Below are 23,336 nucleotides of genomic sequence, written 5' to 3'. Positions count from 1 at the left end.
GAATTTTCTTTTGACAAAAATAGTTTGCCCATGTGGTATTGTTTGATAACTTGTTCATTATATTTTATTTAGTTCTTCGTGCTTTATATAAAAGGCGAACCATTTACACTTATAATTAAAAGTCGAAGTGTTTAAACAAAACACACCTCAACTATGCTTACTTCGCTGAATATATGACTAAGATTCCTCGTCATTCAATTCGAATCTCCAGAAAACCACAAAATACATAATACACCTATCAAATGATACATAACCCAGTAAATTATTCTTTTTAGAACAAAATTCTGTTGTTAAAAGTAAAATGGCAGTCATGCATCAGCCCACGATGTAAGCCTGCGAGTATCAAGATAGCCCGTCGCTAGAGTGGGCTCTAAAATAAAAATTTGGGCGAGGTTCGATCGAGCAACGCGACCAGAAGCTATTCATCATCGAGACAGTATTGTATACGATTACTAGAGAACCTGTACCTCGACGACTATCGAAAGAGAGCACGGAAAAGTGCGGCAAGACGGAAACAGAAAAATAGAAACGACATCCTTCCAGTAATATCGGGACTAATTTACACAATTGCGACTATCGAAGGTCGGAGACACTTTACGCTGATTTCAAATTCTCCGAAGACTCGACATTTTGTACAACGGAGTAGCGAGCTCGTGCAACGAGTCTAGTAGGTGATCACATGTGATATTTGTATCGGCTATTATTATAAATATAAATATAAATATAAATATAAATATAAATATATATATATAAATATAAATATTAATGTAAATGTAAATGTATATTAGAGTACTCCGTTAGGATTACTGATAGTAGTTAGGTGGAAGGAAAGCCCATGGAAGAGACGAGCAGGTCGTGAAAAAGTGAAAGAAATATGTCTCCCACCGAAGAAAGGCGCGTTCTCGCTCTGGAATCAACGCCTAATTACACTTTACGCGTACGCAGGCCTACTCGTACGATCATCTCGAAGAAACACGCGAGATTCGAACCGACAAAAGACGAATAGGGCGACGGCACGAACACGCGGAGGAATAACGAGCGGATGCCTCGAAATCCTTCGACACGAGATCCTATAATTTTCTGCTACAAGGGAGCACCAGAGAGCAACGAGCCGCTTCTGCTCTTCCAAATGCCCTGGAAGAAAGATCGAACACCTCCAGATTTATTTCAGAGAGATACCTGGGGAACACCTGTCGAGGGTACCCTTGGTATCGACAGGTCGCTATTTCGCGTTCCCACGCTGTCCTTTGACAAACGCCATTTTATTGCACGGAGATGTCCTTAAACTTTTGACGATTGGTCCTGAACGTTCAGATTGGGTAGCGAGCTTAATCCTCTGCACTTCGAGAATTATTTTTCATGGGTTTCGTGAGGAATTAATTTTTTTTTTGGCATCGTTAATCGGTGAATCACCTGTTTACTGAAAATGTTTATTAAGAGATTCCTGAAACTAGATTGATGATTGATAGCTTAAAATAGTATTCGTACGAGAAGTCACAATCTCCGAGCTGGTTGCTGATTTAGTATTTTCACATTCTTCCAAGGTAGACAGTCTCCGCGATGTCCAAGCAAAATTCCAAACGTGGCACCTTCTGTAAACCATTCGAATCAATATTGAAGGATAACATCGAGCATCCAATGATACTAACATCCTCGTCCTATCCAATCCTACGAGCCTGTCATTGGGCACCAGCCAACGGGACGAATCAGCCAATCAGCGTCTCGTCCTTCCTTTCTTCTTCTTCTATTTCTCGGATTCTTCGCTTCGTTTCCGACTTCGCGTCGAGATTGGACAGCAGAGACGGGCAAGTTTTATTCGAACGATAGAGGATCATTGAGAATACGCTACTTTGATTTTTTTAATTGGACAACTCCTTTGAAAAAGTAAAAGTTTTTTTAGATACCACAAGGTTAAGGAAACGTAATTAATGCGACAAGAACAGAAGTCGATTTATTAGAATTGAGAAAAGGCATCAGCTTGTTAAAATTTGATTCGAATAAATTGATTTTTAGAGATCAAAGAAGTGTTCCTTTACTCTTGAAATGCTTACTTGAAGATTTTGCCCGTCTCTGGTGAACAATGACGTCGCGGGGGAGGAACGAATCGGAGCCAGAGGAACTCGCGTATGAGAGAAAGCTCGCGACTGCGTGCACGCGCACGAACAACAAAGATGTACAAAGAAGCTGAAAGACCCGCGACGTGTGATGTGCTGGATGCATGTGTGAATAAGAAACGCGAAGAAGCATCGAAAAAAAAACACGATAAAACGCGAAAGACATCGTTCTTGCAAGCAAATATTTAGTATTCGTCGACATCATAAGAAAACTTTAGTCAGAAATATTTTTGACATGGCCATCTTCTCATCTAACAATTATTTTATCCTCTGCAATGTATGGTGAAACGAATATAGTAAGCGATTCACGATTAATGTACAAAATACACAATATTTTTTCACAGCCACGTTTCTTCTAAGATTTGATTATCACATCAACGAATATTAAATATTTGCTTGCGGAACGTGCAACTGTCGTTTCTTTGCAAACATTGGCAAATGTTGGCTGTTGCTTCGAAAACGAGAGAGATTCTACAAAGAGAAACAAGAAAACGACGAGTAGAAGGGTGCAACGCGTTTTGTTTAGGATGGGTTCACGCAGAATTTTTACAGAAATTATTTACTCCGCGCGGAGAGACTTGATTACAACCTTTATATATATATATATATTATTAATATCGCTACTCTATGATTAAATATTGTAAGTACCATTTTACCGCATTGTTCTTTAATTTTAACGTTACTTTACCGTATCTGTTCGTTGTACAAAGGAAAAAGCCAAGATTAAACTAAAGGATCTTAGCTCGCGAACGAAGAGGAATCCGAGCTGATTATTTGTAAGGACGCTAATTAATATTTGAATTAATCGATCGATGATGCGTTAAGCAACCGTATGTGGATGCTGTAGGAGGATAGCTCGACGTTAACGTGAGAGAGAGCGAGTGAGAGAGAACGTTCTTCCTGCGTACCTTTGCGATTAAAAACATTCTTAATTCGATATGTGTGCACTAAATCGCTGATCGATCGATGGGAAACGCGCCGATTGCTGGGTGACGACGTCGCGACGCCGTTTCCCTTGGGGTCAAGGAATATTTGAAAAGGCCTACACGGAACGAAACCTTAATTCTCGTTAAAGTTAAAATTATATATAGCTTGTGGGGATAAATGAAATCAATGTATTTGAAGTCGATGCAAGCAACTTCTCAATATTTGTTAGAGACGTTTTCAACCCATAACTTTCGAATTGGAAAAATAACCTATTCGAACTTAGTGGTAATACATTCAATTTTGATTTTAATTCTTAAGAAAGAATTATTACTTAACATAATTGTGGTAAAATTTAAATTAGGAATCGAAAACGTTTTGAATAAATAATTACATTAGATATCTCAAATTTTTAAATGTATCGAATCGACTTAAAACTCAATGAAATTTCTTTACTTTGATTGTTTCGGTGAACGTCCACGGTCAGTCATGTGATCTTTGACGATCCGTTCCGTTTCGATCGATCGATCGTTGCTGGATCGAGAGGGACGTTACGCGTCGCTCCCCACCGCGATTCCCATCGATCCTAATTGTTGTCTGCCTAGAGATTTTTTGCGTTCACGAACGGCGCACGCTTTTTATTCGGCTAACGGAGCGACCGGGCCGGCCGCGCTTTGTAAATAATTCATTAATAAACGAATTTCTCATCGTGCTTGAGTGAGCTTGCTTTCAACTAGAGCCCCCCATTTTACGTGTACGCTTACTTGTGCACCGTGTCAGACCGTCAGTCTTTATTTTACGTGAAATACGAGGCATAGTCATCTGCTTGTGTTCCTTCCGATGATTTTCACGGCTGCGCGTGTATTTTGATACACAGGGTACGCGTTTAGGCCCTATTTTCCACGGAGAAGTCTTTCGAGGATTCCCTGCCGCGACATCTTGGAAGGAGCAGAGAATCGAGCCGATAGATGGAACGAAATTAATTGGCCGCTCATGGTCACTTTCAAGGAATAGAGGTTGTGACAGGATGACAGATGGAGACAATGCATTTGAATAATTTTTAAAAACTTGTTTCTCATTATGAAATAAATATTAGATCCTCTGTTGGTCATTATTAGAAAATTATTGTACAATGTTTCTTTTAATATCTATTACATCGAATTTTTAGCTCCCAGTGGCCTCGAGCAGTCATTTCATTCTGTTCATTACTGGTAGCTGTCGTTACGCGAAGAAAAAGTCGACGACTGACAAGGAACATCAATTAGTTGCATCAAGTCAACTTTTATGAAACCATAAAGGTTCAATTATGGGTGATCCTTACAAGAGTTTCCACGATCGAGACTAGTGTAGTTCAATTTGTTGATAGTCAAATCTGTTTCTATCGTTTAGTAGGATCCTAAATTAGGTAAGAATTAGCGCCTGAGCCGGCCCAACAGCTCTTATCAGCGAGCGTTTCCTTCGTGATGGATGTTAGGGATGGGATGGAGTTCAAGTACATCAATGTTTGAAAGTATCAATATTAATATATAGATCCTGTCTCACTTTGAGGTTCGCTGTGAGTTAGCAATTCCAAGAAGTGGCGTGGAGAGTCCCGCGACATTTACTGCTTTTCTTTCTGAACATTTTCACAGAGGATTCGAATCTATTCTGTCAGAATTGGACGCTATAATACTCGATCCCATCGCTAACAACCGCCTCGTGTTCGTTCATACGCAGAATTTTTCGTCGCGATACAGTGGTTGGTCATGGACGCTGAGCATTTCAGCTCCCTGGCTACAATTTCCGGGAATAGTCGCAAAGGAGCAAGGGAAATTGGGTACTTTCGGGACAGTCTGGCATTGCCTCTCATAAGAATGTTACTATCGTCGCTTCGCGTAGATCCCGCGAACCGTGGAATGATCGGCTTACTCTGCATCGTGACTACCCTATTATGATGGTAATATTTGTTACGAGAGTGTGTTAAGTGTCAGCGTTATCGCGAAGCGTGCGTCTCATTCGATTATAATCAAAATTCGTCCGAGGGATCACTCTCGACGTGTGAGCGATGAAAAGTTTAGGTGTAGTGTGACGGCACAGAAAATGTTGCTTTAAGTTTCTCTGTAATATATTGTAGAACATATGTGTAATATATATTTTAATTTTTATTTTAACTTTAAGATTAAATTAAATTGAAATTAATGTATAATATCATTACTATCATTATTGCATTGGGGTTTGCATTGACTATTCGATGACGTCGCCAGCTTTCGATTGGAGAACCCACGGCCGTGGAACCATCAACATCCCGTGTGCAGAGACGGGCAAAATTTTATTCTAATGATAAACAGGGTCGCAACTTTTGACAACACACGGAAAGAAAACTGAGAATACCATTTAGAGATCCATTTATATACTACCTTATTCGCTCTTAATTTATTTGACTCGCACTTCAAATATTAAAAAAATAGACACTTCTAGTATACGTCGTATCTTTTATTGTATAAAATGTTTATCTAGACGAGAATTTTGCTCTTTTCTGGTGGAGAGGATTGGGGGTCGTTGGCCACCTCGGGATCGCGTATAAAGTGACAAGGAGAACGATCGAGCGAATGAAAGAGAGCGAAAGGGTGAAAGAAAGCTCTAAAGGGCACGTGGTGAGGGACAACGAGTGCATAAGAGAGTGCGAGAGCGAGAGTGAACGGTGGAAATTGAATGGGGCTAAAAGTATGCAAAAGGAGGAAAGAAAGTTTTTCGAGAGATCGCTAGCGCGCGTGTATTCTGTGCCCTTCGCGTTATTCCACGACCCAAATACGTGTGAACCTCTGTGTGGGTGTGTGCGCTGCGTAAATGAGCACGATAGAAAGTGAGAGAGAAAGGAAGGGGCGCAAAATCGAGCGACTCGAAACCCGCCTCGCAGCACTTTATTCCTCTTCATTCTTTTCTTTCCTCTCCTGGTGATTCTTATTAAACACCGTAGTAGCGTACTCTAAATATCGTTATTTTTTAAGGAGAATTACACGTCGACGGGGTAAACGATATTGAAATATATATACATAAATATATATATTTATTTTCTAAGATATAATATCATCTATATGTATATTAAATTATGATAATGCACAAAAATGTAATTATATGTACATGTATGATTATATTAATCTTGCTATTCATTCGGGCGGTGGTGAGTAAAACAAAAAAAAAAAGAAAACAAAAGCGACGAGATGGGTTTGGGAGGGAGGAGAAGGGAGAGAGAGGTGAGAGCGCGAGAAAGGGAGAGAAAGAGTGACGGAGTGTGTATGAGTGGAACGGGTTGCTTGTGTGCGACGATTGAGGATGAGAGTGACTCTTCGAGTAGACGAGGGGTGGATGGCGGGAGGTGGACAGGTGCGGAAAGAGAAAGGGGCGGGGGGCTTGCGGCCGCTGTAACCTCATCTTTCATGAATAGCTTGTATTTCTGCTCAGTGCAAAATAAACGTACGTTCCTGTTGAAAAAAATGAAAAAACAAAAAAAAATAATTAGACACGATCACATGTCTCGTCTTCTTCTTCCTTCGACCCCTCGTTCTTGAGCGCAGCCTCGCTTGGGATTCGATGGCCTTCCGGTTCGGTTGGAGTTACCCTGTTCTCGTGGCGGCTAGGTAAGTACACGCGAACGAGGAAGAACGATACCCGATCCGAATTGTTTCGAGTGTTGCGGGAATTCGAGGTCGAAGGACCAACTGGACGAAATTCGCTATTGGGATAGGTTGTTGACACTTCCAGAAGAAAGGGATGAAAACAAGAGCCCCAGGGGGACGTGTTTGCATTAGACAAGCATGATTGGATAGTTCCTGTGTCTGCGATCTTGTCTACATCGAGGAATGTATAGGTAAGTGCTATTTTAACATTTATCCATGTATTAATAATAATTCTTGTTGGTGATTTTACTTCGTAAATTCTTAATGAATATTAAATAATAGACGCTGTTAGGGCAGAAATTTCTAAAAATGTTCAAAATCATTACTAACTAATAAGTAACTAGATTGTGATTTCACATAAGTTTTGTCCCGCTGGATCGCTGAAATATCATACTGCGTCGTCGAGGTATTCATAGCGTAGGAGTAAGTGTATCGACACAATAGGATGGGTTGAAGGGGCAATGATCAGCCGTTACGTCGCGTTGTACATACGTCGTGCAGCTTGTCCGGTTTTATTGCGAGATCGTCTCTAAAACTATAACCCCCGTCCCCGTGGTCGTCGTAAGAAGGCGTTCATGGCGTTTTGTCATCATAAAGCGTTTTATGGGAAATTATAATGCACCCTGTCCCTATGGGGAGGCTCTAACCTGTGTCCAGATACGATACTATTCTGAGCGAAATATAAAAAGGGCATTCACCACGCTTTTCATCCGATCGGCTCATAAACGACATTTTACAGTCCCTACGCTTCCTTATTCGCCATTTTCGCCCCCCTTGTTCCGAACTTCGTCCCTGTTGCCCTGTTCCATGGCAATGAGCACTCTAAAGAGGGATCGAGCTACTCGATCCGTCGAGTTTCTTTCCTCCGTTGATTTAATTAGAGTCGAATTAATTAGTTCGCCGGCAACTTGCTGCTGGAATATTAATTTTCATCCAAAGAAGCCGCGATGTTGTCGTATTATCGTAATGGAAACCCTGGCAAGGTAGGTGGCAAACTGTGATGAAGATTTGTAATTACGTCGTCGTCGTTTCGGAGGAGTAGAATTTAGAGTTTTTTTAAACAAATCCAGCTATCGTAACATTACTCTTTTCTTATTTTCCTACTTATTTAATTTTTATATTTTTGATACGATTTATTATATTTATGAATCAAAAGATTCGATCTAGTTTATGTATGCAAAACATGCGCTCTGACAGACGATTTTGTGTTTTTAAATAAATTCACTTAGCGATTGCGTGCAAGAAAACGATTACAACGTGCCAACGCAATAGTACACCCGCAACGGTTGCAAATCAACATTTCAACGCCATAATCATTAACTCGTGTAATTCCTATTCTCGATCTTGGCTGTTCTTGCGTCAAGCTGTACGTAGATGGGGATATTTCCATTTAGCAGTCTATTACAGTTTATCTGGTAGGAACTTGTAAATGCTATATGCAACATCGAGCAACATAGCGCCTATGATAAGGCAACCACTTATCAGAGTCACGCAATGGTTGCCTACTCCTTCGACAATCCGCAACTACCGTAACAACTCCTTCCCTACACATAAAGTACAAAGTGTTCTAACAGTATCTGAGCTCTGCGTTGCATGAATTTTATTTTAGATTTCGAAAAAGAAATTAGTACACGAGAGGGAGTCTTGAGTCTAAGGATATCTATACTATCGAGTCATCTATAGAATTGAAAAATTACAATACATATCAATTAAAATACCATCGATACTCAGATACTTGATCAATGCACAAAATATTCCAAGACTGGAACATTCCAATCAAATCAGACCGATATATTCCAAATATTTAAATCACCAAAGGTGATTGTTATGTACTAAGTACTGAAATGCTATGCGAAATTCTATCGATAAATTAATTTCCTCTTCCCTCCTATAATTTCAAAGTGTTATGCTCAACACCTATTCATTTCCTGCACTATTAAAATTGACATAAATATCCCCAAACTTTGTAAACATTCAAATACAAAAAGAAAAGGGAAGTATAGAACCTGCACCAAAATTTCAAACCAAAGAAACAACACAGGAAATGAATCTTCGGACATCCTGGACACTGTTGACAGTCGTTTCGCACGGGAATTAACCAATTGCGGTCCACTTAATTGCTTCCGTTCTAATAACCTCTCATTTACGTGGGACACGAGAAAAGTGTCCCCGACACCTATGCGCTATCGAACCAACTGCGCACGAGCGTCGTGGAAGCTGTTCCACGTTCGTAGCCGCTGGTCTTGGTACGCTTCTAGAATTTCCGCGGATCAGGGAGTCGGTTTACCCCTCGCTCTGGGCGAAAGGAGTTTGCCCGACAACGATACGCGGCAGTTTCGAAAGACAAAGAGCAATGGGAAGCTCGGTGAACTCGAATCTCGCTGCCTCCCAACACGCACGCGTCGCAGAAACTGTAATTTAGCACATTTCCAGGGAGATGCACGCTGACTACATTTTTATTGACCAGTCTTCTTAATTCTGATACATTCTGGATCTGTTTACGTGAGATGTGTGCGTAAAGAATTTGAAATTCGTAAAAAGGTGTAATTGGCACCTATTTTATCATTTTAGTTAATGTTCATTTGTATATACGGTCAGTTTCATAAATATTCGTACCCTCTATGTTTATTAAACAAGTTTGTCTAAATTGAATAATACACTGTATATTTTGTTATTAAACAACAACACTTTAAAACCCCTCTCAGGATATCCTTCTGTATCTATGGCATACAGTTTCAGAACTCTTCGACCGAAATGCATTCACCGCACCTCGACGATCCTCAAAGGTCGCGGAGGAATCATTAAATATTTGAAGTATGCCGCTGAAACTCGACACGCTGGGAGCATCCGTAAATTATGCTGTAGTAACTCAGACGTAACGCAAAGAGACTGCATTGAAATCACCCAAGGTCTCCATCGAATGCGACGCTAAAAGGTATCCCAGATTTATCCCTTTACGGAGTCCACGGTCATTCGTAGTATCCTCTCCAGCGGTGGTTCTTTAGTTTCAGAGTATCCGAATTGGTCGGAGTGGCTCGGATTAAGCGAATCCGGCTCGCTAGACGCAAGCCACTCTTCCCTGTCTCGAGAAAAGGAAGACGTTTAAGGGTTTTACCTCTTCATGGGGGCTATATTTTTCTTACGGCTCGCTGCTTCGTCCGGTTACCGGGGATCCTCGAGGCGGATACCGGTCCGAAAATTTTCGGACGTCGACGCATTAGCCGCGATCGCAGCTCCGCCGTTATCGTGACAGATTAATCGACCATGCCTGGCCCTGAGATTGGCGCCCTTCGTGTCCGTCCACTGGAAATTTACGAGAGGATTCGTGAAGTATTCTGCTCGGGTTTTCATTATTTAGAAGTATAGTTCTGTATTAAGTAACATTGTTAAACTTAATGGCCTAATCGCGTGGTGGACATATGAACGATGAGGTCTTTTAATTGTAATCGTGTGTGCTTTTATTTAAAATTAAAATATCAGGTGCATTTCGTTCGTATTTGATTAAAAACAAAATTCTAAAGCACTACTAGCGTAGAAACTCCTCGTTAAAGTAAAATAAGTATATTATTGCCTGTTACTCTCTAATCTTTACCAAATTTAATTAACAACTCGTGTTAATTATTAGTAAAGTTTGTAGATGCAATAGTAAGACAAATTTCCTAAACTACAAAGTGGAAGAACAAAAATAATTTCACTCTTGAGCCCCCTGCGAAAGCCTCCCAAGCCTTTCCCATCCGCCACAATAACATTTCTCAAAACTTGACCCCACTCACCCTCTCTGACGCAATAAAATTCATTAAATTCTGCGAATGCGTGCACTCGCATCGAAGCTCGACTCCGCGCAGAGATTTGTCCCTCGCATGTTGATACTGCGAACAATGGAGTGCAATTAAACTCTCCAAAACTCGCATCCCTTCGGGCCCGGCCGCGGACGGGGGATGAAGAAGCACGCGCGTGCACCGCGGCATGGCGACCGCAGACCGAGGAGGAACGAGTCTGGAGCGCAGACAATTGTTAGGAATAAGTGGACACGGCGTTCGAGATAAAATACGAGCCCCGAAGCCGGCAACGAGAGGGCGGAAACACGAGGGCGCGCTATTAGATTATGGGTGGTCGAACAACAAGATTGCGGGCGAAGGGGGAAGAGGTCCATTAGTTTCGCCAGCCGTATCTTGCGCTCTGTGTAACTGGGTTAACAATTTGGCGCTCTCGTTCTCTGTTCCCGGCCTCATCCCTCTCGCGGAACGGCCAAGAAAGGGGAAACGCGATTTGGAAGATGCACCGCGTTGCGCCACTTAAACGCGACCGGTTTAAAGGGTGCATTATACCGAAACGATTGCAAACTGTTGGATAAGCTTCTACTTCTGGAGGCTTAGAAAGATAGAAAAGAAACTTGCTCGTGAAACAAAAACACACTCCTATGTATCATCTTGTTTACGAAATAACGATTTCACAACATTTACAACGAACTAAACATGCTCTTAAAAAAAAAAAATCATCTCAGCAATTTTTAGAACCAACGAACGTTTACAATATGGCATAATTCATTTCGAGATATATCAAGGACGAGAGAAGCTCGAAGATTCCAATAATATTAGCAGCGGATGAAAGCCCGGTTTCCTGCATCGAATTCAAATTTCTCGTCGAATAGGAGCGCGCGACGAGATCGGCAAAGAAATCGGGCTCGTAATTCAAGGAACGGCTGCGAGGCTCGCTCGCAGCGGGGAAAAGAAAATATCGGGTATCAAATAACTGCATACTAGGTGAGCCCCGTTGCCCCGACAGAATTAAATTCCGTCGAGACACTTGAGAGCGCGCTGACTTCCCGTGGAGGGGTTGACTCGAAAGGGTAGGTCTGCGATTTCATTCTGGATGAACGAGAAACGGGGAAAGCACCCTGGGTTCGGTCGTCTGCGAGTTTGCGGCATCTAACACCCACCCCCACGTCGAGATGTTCGTGATCCCATCTCTGTCCACTCGTCTTCGAAGGTGCAAGCTACCTGGTCGTACTCGATAGAGGTATCGTTTGATATGTAACTTAGTCTTATAGATAAAGCAATTTTCGTAAGCACGCATTTCACGAAGCATGATTTATCGAGTCACTTTAATACTCTGTAAAACCCTTAATTTTTCTACTTATGCAATCAAAGTTGTATGATGATTTCTTAGGCTTATGTACTTTAAGAAACTGTAAAAGTATATTTATTACCAGATGCGCATTAGTGCAGGAATCATCTTTCCAAGACTTAGATATTCAGTAAGTCTGGCAAGTAGAATATGTACCGTCCGTGGTCAGACGCGCCTGGCGCCTGAACAATACTGTACTCTAGGCGTCGAAGATTGACATACCATCTCCATTAGGCACTCGTGATACTAATTTCTTTATTCTTACTGTAAAATAACAATTTTCTTATCGACGATAATTTATGTTGGAATCATAAATAAATAAATAACCCTCACCATGCTCCCTATCGTGGCACGACATCAAAGACCATACATTAACCCTTTGAGTGCCAAAGCTTCGCTGCTCGAAACAGTAAGTGCTATAACTCATTAAAAAAGCAATTTTGTTTTACGAAAAAGACCCCCTCCCCCCCCCAAAAAAACAGAACAATAAATTATGTTTATTTACAAACAAAATTCAAGTTCGTGTTTTTAATTAAACGAAATATACATTTTTGTTCAAAATCATGCATCCTTGCTTAAAATTGCCTGGCATTAGTCGGATATGTATGAAAATTTCTTCTGGCACTGAAAGGATTAATTTCAATATTAGTTCTCATGGATACGCAACTACTCAAAGCTCTCTGACTGTGCATCCACCCCGATTATTTTAAGGGATGAGAACACGACTGATCTGCCGGTTCCATCATCCGTATTAACACCCGCCGCAAATAGAGTCGGCGTTGGAAGTGGTTGCGGTGTCTGTGCTGGCCACGAATCACAATAGGGGCTGATCAGTCCCCGACACGGGAAGAGTGGAAGATAGCGACGCTGCGGGACGAGGGAAAGGTGAGGGAGTATGGTGCGAGAAGTTGCCGGGGCTCGATGTATCAAGCCGAAAGTTTGATAGCCCCGAAGGCTTTGGCGGCCAAGTTACTTCCATGGAACGTGACCCCGCCTCGGTATCCTCGGTCCGCCGAAAACCGCGCTTCCTCAGTCCACCCTGACGCCCCTCTCGCCCGTCCCTTCTTTCCGTTCGAGCACCCACGAACCTCGAGCTTTTCCCCACGACTCTACGTGATCGACTCAGTTTCCCTTCCCTCGAACCATCCGTCCTGCACACGGAATCCCTTCGCTGGATGCGAGCACATACTGTGCATATACTGGGTGTCTGGTAACGCGTGATACATAATGTGCCGATTTCTCGCGAATAAGTAAATCACGTGCGCGGAATGAAGTTCTTTCGGTTTCGTGAACCCTGGAATAACTTTTGCAGTCTTTGGTGTGTGAGGTCATTTTTGATTAATTGACTCGATATCTGTACCGGTAATTGGTAGTGTTTATAAAGGGAAAGCAATGCTTGGTGTAAACAATATTGGTATTACGGTGCTCATGTAATTCTGTATGAGGAGGAAGTGAAGGTTTCCTAAAAGCCCTGCCAGGATTATTGAAATTAATTTGAAATTTGCTTTTGAGTCACATGACGTCACGTGACGTTGCAAAACAGTATTTATTTCGATAAATTAGTACTTTTAGAAAAATAAGATAACAGTAGAATAAGTGTGAAATCAATAATAGCGCAACACCAAGTGGCCGCGAGTAGAAACAGCGCGCAATGGTCAGACACGTTAGCCACGTCGTACGTACTCAATCACACACGAGGCAAAACTTTCGAAACAAGTTTATCTGGAAATAAAAGCAATTTGTTATGGTCTTATTCTTCTTAGTCCGTCTTCCTGGCTTCTCAATAGTTCGTTATCATTGTCAAATGGCATTAGTTGCAATTTTCGCCATTGTTCGTGTTCCCTGCGTGGTCAAACGAGAAAAGTTCCACGTTTCAGAAAGTTTCCCGTTTCGCTGCGTTACGAAGTCTCCCTAAGGGTATCATCTGCCGTCTTTCCCTTAATATAATTCCCAGCGAAGGCGCCCCTGGCCTGTCCATAATGCAGACTCGGCGGTTGGGCCGCATAAAGAATCCAAAGAACTGCTCCCATGGCACGTTGAACACTTCTCTATTGCGGAAGAACGAAACGCATGTCACGGGCCGTGGCGTTGCATCGTTTTCTCCCTTACAATGTCGGTGCTGCCTAGCCTTTCCTAACAACACATGTAATTTTAGACCTAAGCCAGTCATCAGCCCTACATTTTTATTTTCGTTTCAAACACTGTGCGGAAAAATATATTTGATAAATCTTTTTCATCATTCTTTGTCCCTTTGTAACATTCTTAAAATTCTTAAGTTGCACCTTGCAATGATATTATACCACCAAGTGAAATTTTTGAAATGTTAAAAATCATCCTACAGGACGCTGCGGCGCCTGCTATAAATTTTAATTTCGACGCGAGGGAAATAGCCCTTCTATGAAAAACAACGACGTCCCTAGCACACGACCACGCGAAAAGCGCAACGAAAGTATATATTAAATTTCGTCAGAGTGCAGTATGGCAGTTGTATGACGCCGAGTTTCTGTTGGCCAACAACTTTCCCGAGCGAGGTCTCATACTAACTAGCCACAATCTCTGTTTGCCTCTAGTTGTACTGAGTACGATAAAAATCATGATACAAGCTAAACCTGAGCGATAACTGTACCAAAACTACTCTTTATTCCTAACTAACATTTACAATTCTTTGTAAAAAATTCAAAAATAAAATGAAGTTTACATGTAATAATGAGAGGATTTTTCGTTATTCTAATATGGAATCTTTACTTTTATTTATATTCATAAAAAATTAATGAATACCGAATTAATGATGAATTTTATCTAGCAAAGAAATGATGCTATCGAGTTTGTAATGAATTTTGTCAACGTAAAAGGGCCAAGTCGTAAAACGCGAACGATGAGCACGGAAATAGGATCGATCAGGAAGGAAGCGCGGACGGTGCCAGCGGTAAATTTATGTACCCCGTGCATGCGGCCGTAAAATGCAATTCTGCTAATCCGAATTCCGTGGCGGAGTCACAAATCCACGGTTTAATGTATCGGAAGTATCAGACAAACGAACTTTCACGCCGCTTTAAGAGGGTCGTTACCGTCGCTTCTGGATAGACCAGAAGCGTTCGCACTCACGTTAACGCGACTGTCCCGCCGAGTTCTCCCTCGAATTTTGTCTTTCGATCCTGTCATACCTCCTACGATTCCCCATTCTTTAAAGGGACTTTGCGTTTCTTTTCTCTAGAAATAACAATTTGATGTGCACTTATTACTTCTTTCGTTTGTGTTATCTGATATTACAGATTGGTATCGCCCATTAGTGAGTGTTTCTTATTAAATAAACTGTGTATCTTTCCTTTTGTGAAACGTGAAAAGAGTCCCAAGTGATAGAGATTGAATCATCGTTTTGAACTGTTCATTATAAGAAAGAACATGGATTGTTCTTTGTAATCAATTAAGTCTACACTCAGATCAGATAAGCATAGATTAGGCATAAATAGAAGATTTGAATCTACTATAATAGACCAATATTCCTAGACTACTAACCATTTATCCTATAATCAAATGTTGATGTGTTCAAACATTTGTACCTGTTTATAAAATTTCATATAAATTATGTGACATTCCACCAACTATAAAATCTCTGAGTCTCGATCCCAAGCCAAATACAAACAAATCTTCCGTTGAAAGTCTCCAATGGACCTAACCTATCTTAATCACCCTAGTTTCAAATGGTGATTGCCGGAGCCTTAAGAAGATGACCGTTCAAGGATCAATCCCGAGGTGCCACACTCGATAAGGGGTTAATTAACACATCAAGCTAGACGTAGGAGATCTAAGCGACCACATAGCAATCGCCTTCACCCTCCATCGTCTTCCTAACGACTCGCCTCACGAGCGTTCCCGATGAACCGTAACTCGACTCGAGCGGAGCGCAAAAAATTTCGATTTTCGTCACGTCTCGAGCACCCTCGCATCCTCCCGCCGCCATTCCTATCACGGCGGATCGTCCGGCATGTAGAACGTTGGAGGGCGGGTATCACGCGGAAGAGGAGGAATTTATGAGGGGACGAATCCGTGAGGAGGACACGCATAAACGCGAGAAGGGCGACGCCAACGTTCAGGGGCATTAACTTCCGCGTTTGTCCTGGCCCGAAGGACGATCGCGACGACGAATAACAAATTAGATAACGCCGCGGGGTTAAAGGGAGCGGAAATCTTTCGCTAACGACTGGCGGACCCTTCCGTCCCGCGCGACGATTTGCATTTACATCGATGTTAGTCGGTCATAAACATAATAGCGCCGCGTCGAGGGGATGCGGGAGCGCCCACGGAACACGCCGCGAACGTTTAGATTCGCTTTTGAGAGTTCCGTGCGCGTCGGGAAGCCGGTTTGCAAATGCGCGTATAATTTATACCCGGGCCGCGCGCGTTCCTCCACATATCGCATGTATTTATACGCTCCCACGGGCGCATTTGCATAGGGAGCTTAGGGCTGTGTCGGCCTTTTGCATACCGGCGAGTTCTAAATGCGACGCGAGCCACGGGATACAGGTGTTACCCGCTCGCCCCACTCGCATTTAGAACCGACACGACGGCGTTAACATCGTCGCTTTTCGCGCGGACGTCTCCCCGAAGTCGGGGAACGAACCGCTACGACCGTCGGGGCGGATCCTGGCGAAATCTTCGGGCTAGAAAGTTTCTTCGACGAGGCGAAATACGGGGATTTAACTTGGGCGAAGAGCCTCGGTTTTTCTGTTACTTTTTTTGGATGGAGCGAGTTCGAGGGTGTTTCGAAACTGGGTTTATGGTATGGATGCTTGAAATATGTTAGTTTTGAGTAATACGGTAAATCTGGCTTGAGAATTTTGAAAGGAAGATGTATTATGGACGAAAGATTTATCGTGGACCGCTTGGGAGGAAGCCTGTGGAAGTTATGAGGGGTGAGACACTAGCGCCGCTCTTGAGATGCATGCGTAACTAAATCATACTTATCTGTAACAGAAACGTGCCTTTATCGAATGAAAGAGTGTCGATCATATTTTGCATTTAATGTTGAATGTATTGTTGGTATAACGTATATCGTGAACATCTTAGGAGGGAAGCACTGGAAGTTATTAGGGCCACGACACTAGCGCCGCCCTCGTGATGTATGTCGGTAACAAAGAATACCTCGATCTTGTCTCTTCACGAGTTAAATTTCCTCTAAAAAATTAACAGAGTTATTAATTACATTATACATTTATAAACATATTTTAAATTGGTTTTACATTCATAAATACATTTTCAATTTCTTTGAAATTTACAGTTTTGTCATAAAGCTGCCATTTTGTTATAAACCCGTACATTTCCTATTGCGTTATGAATTCATAAATTGCTTTTTCATCATACATGCATAAATTTCTTGTAAATTCATGCATATTCTATAAATGTGTTACGATATTTTAAATTTCACTTTGTACGTGTATTTCGTAACATTTTTCATGGAATTAATAATTTTATACAATTATACTAACCAATACTCTGGTTAAATTAACACTCTCACCTATCCTGAATGTCAAAATGTACTCTAATCTACACCTACTGCACCAAACGCAACCAAAAGTCGAGAAATCATCGATCGATACGGGGCTGATTCATTTTGGACTGAACGTTACCGTTTGTTCTCCGTTTCAAACAGAGTTACAGGGAATGTTTCGTATTCGCCTGCTCGAGAAAGTGGGACGCTACGCGACGATTCTAATTAAAAGCTCTTAAGTACAACGCGATACGGGGAAGAGTCTCAAAGAGACCGGTTGAAACGGTGTGTGCACTTGAATGATTCAGCGGTCAAACGGATAGAGAAAAATGAGGAACGCCATGTCAGGGCGGGTTCATCTTAGAAACGACGTTTCTTGAGACACTGCAAGTCATTAATTATCCCTTCAGCATTTTTCCTTTGACGCGAGTTATGCGGAAAGAACGCCTGCCTCGAGGAATCCTAGAATGCAAGAATCAGATCGGAAAATCCACTCAACCGAGTCAATATTCTCGCTGTTACATGTCTTTCAAAACTCTCCAATCATACTCATTTCCAGTCATTTATAAGTTATAAACCTTATCCTACTAATTAGAACAGAAATTTCTTTATGATCTAAAAAATTCAAGTTTTACAGTATCTTGCATAATATTATATTTGAAATTACTGCACTAAAATCAAGTCAAATATCAATATACGAAGCAGAAGTTGAGAATCTTTCTCGAAACTGATCGACCCCAAAACACACCACAGAATAGGTGTAAATGCCCTACAATGGGACAAATTCATTTACTTGTGGTTTGTCTTCGCAATTGCTTTCACAGTAAACAGCGTTGCGACCCATGATCTCGAATCCAAGCAATAAAATTTGATCAATATCCGAGACATCGTGCCCATCGACACTATCGCAGGAGTTTCAGAACTTCTGGAAGTAAACCAAACGACGAACAACCTTGTTCCACCTCTCTGGAACACCGAATTGTCGACAATCGTTCCACGCCATCCAGAAACGCAAACACGAGCATCCAGTCCCTCCTCGTTCACGGCCAAACGTAACGTTACGCGATCATCCCACGCAATTTCGCACGCCTACGCGCTCCGTGTCAATTAGGCGGCGTGGAAGTAAACAGAGACGACACCCAAGAAGGGAGGATGAAAATTGTGCGGCTCTGACGCGCCGATGCGATTGCACTTTCGCAGGATCATCGTTCACAGCGACACGCTCTTAGGCGGAGTAGGTAGTTAGGCTCGTATTACATTTACGCGACGTGCCGCATTAATTTATTATCCTGTAGTCGCGTTAGCCATCGCTATACCGGCGCTCCTGTTACAGGCGCTAAGGTAATTATAACTCAACTCCCGACACGCGAAACTATGCAAAGCCAATCTAAGCTCCGATCCGCGCCACCCTCTACGCCCTCCCTTGGCCGCTTCACCGTTACCAATTCCCTCATCCTTTCCGTGAGCATACCTTCCGTCGTGGCCTAACGTCTTGGGCAACGAAGATAGGTGTCGTGATAGATCGATGCCGCCCATTCCCATTAAGGACGAACGTCCGGGTTTCAACGCGAAAAAAAATGTTTGATCTTTTGGGAATTTTTTCAGGGCGACACTAAATCGGTATCGTGAATACTGTGTATATACGGCTGAAAGTGTGTACATTGAGTAATATTTATTGTAGGTTTTATAAACATAGGCTAATTTGTTTGGTAAGTACGAGTTTTACTCATAATCTTCCCTGCTCCTCGATTCGATTTCTTCGACTGAAACTTATAAATTGTCTTTTCGATCACTTTGAGTAATAGTTGGACAACTTCGACAATGGCGTAGAAGGGGCGCTGTGAGAATTAATTAAACGGGTAGCCAAATATTCGATTTGCTGTGACAAGGTATGCATATTTAAAGCGGCTTCAAGGAGCTCCATTCCGTGGAGCTCTCCCTGGTTGACCTCTCAGGAGAGATTGTGGTCGAGATCGTGTAAACGAGGTCTGTCCGCTGTTTATTCCGGGCCAGAGTGGTCTTTCCTATTCTGTCTTCGTCACCGTAGCCCAGGAAACGTTCGGTTTGACGTTGCTTCGTGTGCAATGGCCTAGACGTTTACGTGGACAGCATAAAATGAATCTAAGTGCTTCCAAAGCTAAAGTAATGGTTACAATTCTTCCTTAAAATAGAAATTATGTGTTCGTTATTGTTTCCTATTTATATATGAGAGTATTTACAGAGTATGTAAATTCACACTTTGAAAATTTCACAACAACCTTTCATATATTCAATTTTGGCTCCAGAAACTGTGAATTTCGATGATCCTCTTTTCACTCTGCTTTCTTTATGACTTTTCTCTGTATCAATTATATTATCTACAAATATTAGTTTATATAATACACACATACAATAATAAGATGAAACACGATATTGAAACGTGCGCATATGAATATGTGTATAAAGAATTAAATGAACTCGTAATAGAACCATTAAATGAATTTCTAAAAAATTCAATAAATACTCGCAATAAATCGCCCAATAATTCGAAAGTCAGTCACGCTCAACATATTCCGTCCCTACCTCAACATAATAAATCCACCCACATTCTTCTTCGAATTCTGGCCAACCCTCCCCCAAACTCTCTCGCAATTCTTCCCTCTATTTAAAGGCGTCGCGTTTGCGGCCAGCCGACATTGTCCTCCCCACAGATATACAGGGTGTCCCAAAAATGTTGTAACAGCTTGAAATGGGTGGTTCGGGAGGTGATTTGAAACAATTTTTTCCTTTGCGAAAATGTTGTCCGAGGCTTCGTTAAGGAGATATTAAAGGAAAACACTGACCAATCAGAGCGCGCGTATACCGTTGAAGCGGCCGCGGTAGCGAAGACTACGTGCTGAGCGGCCGCGTCCAATGTCCTTCGATACGCGTCGAGTCACTTGTTCGCGTACGAGCGCGGCCGCTTAGCACATAGCCTTCGCTACCGCGGCCGCTCCAACGGTATACGCGCGTTCTGATTGGTCAGTGTTTTCCGTTAATATCTCCTCAACGAAGCTTCGGACAACATTTTCGCTAAGGAAAAAGTTGTTTCAAATCACCCCTCGAACCACCTTTTTCAAGGTGTTACAACATTTCTGGGACACCCTGTATACACTCATCTCATGGTCGAGACGGCAGCACTATGGATAATTTCGAGCATTCCAACAGGCGGCTCTCAACATAATAAACGAACGGTGTCGTACGTTCGCTTCTAAATAGAACGCCCGAGTATCGTTGGTAATTGATCGGCCGGTTCTCTCTCTCTCTCTCTCTCTCTCTCTCTCTCTCTCTCTCTCTCTCTCTCTCTCTCTCTCTTTTTTTAAAGCTCGCATAGAGAAACGAGGCAAGCAACGTTGAGTGAATTTTATTGCGCCGCGAGTATCCCTGGACCACTTCTTCAACCCCAACCCCCGTTGCGGCTTCCCCGTTCCTTTCGATACGGTAGTTCGTTTCCCTTGAAAAGTTTAGCGTCGAGTGTCCTCGACTCTTCGTACCGTGAATACCAATATGGCGGAGGCACTTGCCGCGACGAGCAAACGACGTTACGGATTACGCCTTTGCAGCGCGTCTGCGACGACATCCACGCAGGCTGGAGCAATTTCGTTCAGGCGAGCCAAGTCCCCGACCCCTAATATTAATCGCGGCTTTGTGAGCCATGTTCGTTACATTAATCTCGTTTCGCGTGGCTCGCAATATTCGGAAAGGCGGATCTTACCGGTGGGATCGATGGGATTGGGTTACGAAGGATACTTGAAAGTTCTTAGGAAAAATATTTACACTTGAGTAGAAATGTGTCTTTCAGTGGGATCGCTGAGTTGTCTAAGTTCATTCATAGGAAGGATATTGTTACTTTGAAAATTTTACTGTCGATTAAATACAATCTTTGGTGCGTGAAGTGGAAGTATATACATTAAAGAAGGTTTATGTCGATTTTCATCAAGAACTGTTTACATATATGGAAAATATAGGTGTTCTTGTACTGCACTAATGGAATTTTCTATAGCTGCATAGTGGATTGGATTTTTCACAGCTTAATGGTCAGAACTGATGTCACTCTTCTTCTGTTTAATATCAAACTGTTCAAGAATGAAAATATTTTGCAGAAGAAAATTATATTTTTACAACTTCCTATTTAAAAAAATCATTCCTTTCTATTACATTCCCTCAAAGATTTCCCCAAATAAATCGCAGAATGACCCTAATTCTCGCCTCGTCAACTGGTTATCCTCCTCAAGGTTCCGACTCCTGTGCCTAGGCCTCGAGCCACCCAATTTCACGGTACCAGATTATTATCGATTAAAATAGACACCTCGTAGTGTACCCAACGAAAATCATCGTTACTCTCCGTGCACAGTGGCTACTTATCACGGATGGTCGTTAAGCAAACGACTCTGCCACCGGGAGAACGATAAATCGATGAATTTTCTTTGTCCCGTCGAGCAAACGAAAGCAGCAACTTGGCGGGCGTGTGTCGCCAATGAAAGTGTCCTCGACGTTTTCGCCGGGCTTATCGGACCAACATAAACATTTTCCCCGGAGACAATTATCGCGCCACGTTCCATTTATTCGAGACAAGTTCTAATCGCATTAAACTTCGTCCACAGAATGAACCCGGCGCGCTGTAATTACAGTTTTATCGACTGGATGACACACAACGCTGCCACGATAATCAACCGGCGCACTCGAGACGTACTTTCGGCGACGTTGAAGCGTTAAAAAGGAAAAATAGACGAACGACGTTAGTGTTTCACTCGCCACGATTATCCCTCTGTTATACTAGCTGGCCTGGCATATATTCATTACAACGCGGTTAACGAACTCGAAAGTTTAACTACTGATTCTCAGTGAAATTTCGCAATCTCTATGCGAAATTTCCGCGCAAACTATTCGCAATTAGAGTCCGTGCCGGTGTCCACCGATTTTTATTTCAAATATCCAATGCCAGAAATTATCTAGACACAAAAGTCCGAGTAGAAAATTAAAGATAAATATTGTAGGAATTAAAATGATTGTTCGATGCGTTAATAATCCAGACCGGTTTATTAATTGCAGTACAGTTTGCAGATTGCAAAAACCAAGTTAGTCAATAAAAGGAGAACTTGTTTCTATCGATCACGTATAGGTATGGAACATCGCACAGCGATTCCGCGCAAGCAGACAGCCTTGCGTACAGTGAAAACCGTTCTTCCAGCTACGCTCTCCACTTTCCAGGACACTGCACCTGCTAGTCTTCCTTTATCCTCCGTCGTCGAATACCTCGCGTACATCGCTGCATGTGTTGCTTGCGAAACGCGTTCGACAGACAGTGGAAACAGCGGGACAGGGAGAGGGACGGACAGAGATATCTGAAAACGGATAGAGTTGAACAGCGACAATCACAGGGAATTGATACGAGGAGATCTGCTTGTTGAGCAGAAAAGGGTGGAAAGCTGAAACAGCGTGGGTTGATCGTACCAACGATGACTGTTAATGTAAATTTCGTAGCCTCAATTTTTCTGACAAGCCAGGCGCGCGTTTGTTTGAAGAATTGTACAATGGACTCTTGGAGCTTGGATAAACTTTAGTTATTGAGCTTTTATTATGGGAAGAGTTTCGTGCGACAGATAAGTGGCTCGGTATGAGAATTTAAATAAATTTGTAATAGTAACTTTTTTTTAAAAACGGTATTCTGAATTTTCTTTATACATAAGTGGTCCAAACGATGGTATAATGATGGATAAATTTATCATTTCGTTTCTTTTTAGGAATTTAAACAGTGTAATTAGATGCATTGCAGAATTGCTGAGTTCTTGGAATATGCATTAATTTCAATCCTTGCTAAGTTTTCAATACAAAACATTTATATGTATGATGTATAAAAGATTCGACGAATAAGAACGATAATTATTAATTTAAATCTGTGGTTTCATTTTTCACGAGAGGAATTATCTGGCAAGGCACAAAGCAATTGAATTATTTAAACCCGAATTAAGTTTTAAATGCTCGATGTATAAATTCTATGTCATACAT

The sequence above is a fragment of the Hylaeus volcanicus genome, chromosome 2, assembly GCF_026283585.1.
Source record: "Hylaeus volcanicus isolate JK05 chromosome 2, UHH_iyHylVolc1.0_haploid, whole genome shotgun sequence".
In the NCBI taxonomy this organism is placed as follows: domain Eukaryota; kingdom Metazoa; phylum Arthropoda; class Insecta; order Hymenoptera; family Colletidae; genus Hylaeus; species Hylaeus volcanicus.
This window is presented reverse-complemented; position numbering follows the sequence as displayed.